Source organism: Frankliniella occidentalis, unplaced genomic scaffold (genome assembly GCF_000697945.3).
Source record: "Frankliniella occidentalis isolate FOCC.00 unplaced genomic scaffold, Focc_3.1 Scaffold143, whole genome shotgun sequence".
Lineage (NCBI taxonomy): Eukaryota > Metazoa > Arthropoda > Insecta > Thysanoptera > Thripidae > Frankliniella > Frankliniella occidentalis.
The window spans coordinates 96,711-98,669 of NW_026267270.1; the positions used below are offsets into that span (position 1 = coordinate 96,711).

The 1,959-nt window shown below is 48.7% G+C and overlaps 1 protein-coding gene across 2 annotated transcripts in view; it reads left to right on the top strand.

Moving 5' to 3' along the window:
* Positions 1 to 1,959, top strand: part of LOC113208717 (uncharacterized) — a 13,565-nt gene that overhangs the window by 1,893 nt on the left and 9,713 nt on the right. The window lies entirely within an intron of this gene.

Genomic DNA, 1,959 nt, shown 5'->3' on the forward strand with positions numbered 1-1,959 from the left:
CGAAATCAAAGTGCTGTGTGTGTGTGTGTACAAACCTAAGAACCTTGTTTATTTGTTTCATGTGCATTTTTGTTTTTAATGCAAGTGAAGGCGGACACAAGATGAAATTTACGCTTGAAACCTTGAAACAAAGCGTGTCAGCCGGTGTCAGCCTTTACTTGAAACAAAAACAAATGCACCTGAAACAAGAAATAGGTTGGCTGATATAGGGGCTCGCGCACGTAGCACGCAGCAAACACCGACGAAATTGGCTCGCCCTCGCCCTATACACAATCTTTAACGGTCTGCCTTGTGCCTCTACAACACGACAGAACAAGCAAGTTCGCTCATTTATATTTATGCTAAGTTTCAGTCTGAAATGTTGTAAATGTATCTGCTAAAAAATCTCACTCCAAAGACAACATTGCCATGTTTCAAGAGTGAATTTGATCTTATTGTGTCAGCATGCACTTCTTGGGGCGACCTGTACAGAAATTTATCTTTAAAATTCTTATCATATTATAATAAATATGGTTGATGGTTCACGAACGGAAACGTTCCTGGAGGGGTGACTGTGGTGACTGGCAGTACCGCTGAGCTCCTGGCCACCTGCCGGCAAAGCGTCCAGCGCAGTCGCACGGCCCGCACCGCCCGCACAGAATCAAGAGCTGATGATCGCAGCGGAAAGAATTGTAATTTGGTGGCGCGGGCCGCTGAGGAGGGAAAATGGGGTGGGGGTGGGGCAAGGCGTGGCGGCGAGGAGGGAGGCTGAGCGGGGCGGTAGGCAGCGCTGGGGACGCGGGGGCGGAGCGGGGGCGGCACAGAGGCGGCACGGAGGCGGCACGGAGGCGGCACGGGGGCGGCGAGGGGAGGCTGCTCGCCGGGGTAGGGGACCGAGTCTGCTCCAACAGTGTGGAGCTCTGATATTGAGCGCCGGCGGTGAGGGGCGGTGGTGGAAAGGGGGGGGGGGAAGCTGGGGGAAGCGGGGACTAGTTCCGCCCCTCGGCAGGGAGCGTGGAGGGCATTGCCAGCGAGGCACTGCGGCTCGCCGGGAAAATCTACGAATATGATTCAGATAACGCGGAGGGGCCAAAGCGACACTGTAAAGAATCAGTCGCCGTTTATCGTGACACCTTTTGGCTTTGGCTCATTCTAATATTCTTTGTTTATGAGGGTTATGGAAACTTTATAATGACAACATGATATTCATTATTTTGTTGTTACTGACAACAAGTTCAAGAAATGGACGATTCATGTATGAACAATGTATGAGCAAAAGTGATTATATTATAGTTGCGTGAACGCGAAGATGGAGACCAGCGTTCTTCTTTGTTTTGGTTGCAAGTCACAGGGCGCCTATCTTCTTCTTATTTTCATATCGAAAAGTGACTCGCTCAGTAGGTTTCTGCGCAGCATTCTTCACATGTTAAGGGACAATTTTGCTCAAAAAGAGACAACATTTTCGCGCACATCAACACCGGATGCAGTAAGTTCCTAGAATTGGACAAATTGCATGTGTAAAACCTTACACACTTTTTCTGGGTGTGCACAATAACGTTGCCGTTTTAGAAACAAATTTTTCCTGTTACATTAAAGTGCACAAACAACGTTTGATGTCAATAGTACGGCAAAAATTATAGAAGGTAAAAGGACTTAACATTTCGAAGATTCTTAACATAAGACAACCGGAAACCCAAATACTTGATGGTGAGGGTATTTGAGTGTGTCTTCGTGCCAATCGAGAGTCGGGGGAAAGGGGAAGGGGGCGGCACCATTTCGATGGCCGCTCTATATGATTCCCCACAAGACCCAAGGTGTCGTTTGCTGCGGGTGGCGCCTGGATCGGGGATCACAACTACTCGGGTAATTGACTAGGGCCAAGGAGCTGGCCGGGTAGCGGGTAGGAGACCTGCAAAGAGTATAGACGGAGGCAGCAACTAAAAATACTAGTCTAAACTTTGTATCATGTCTGCTCAAATA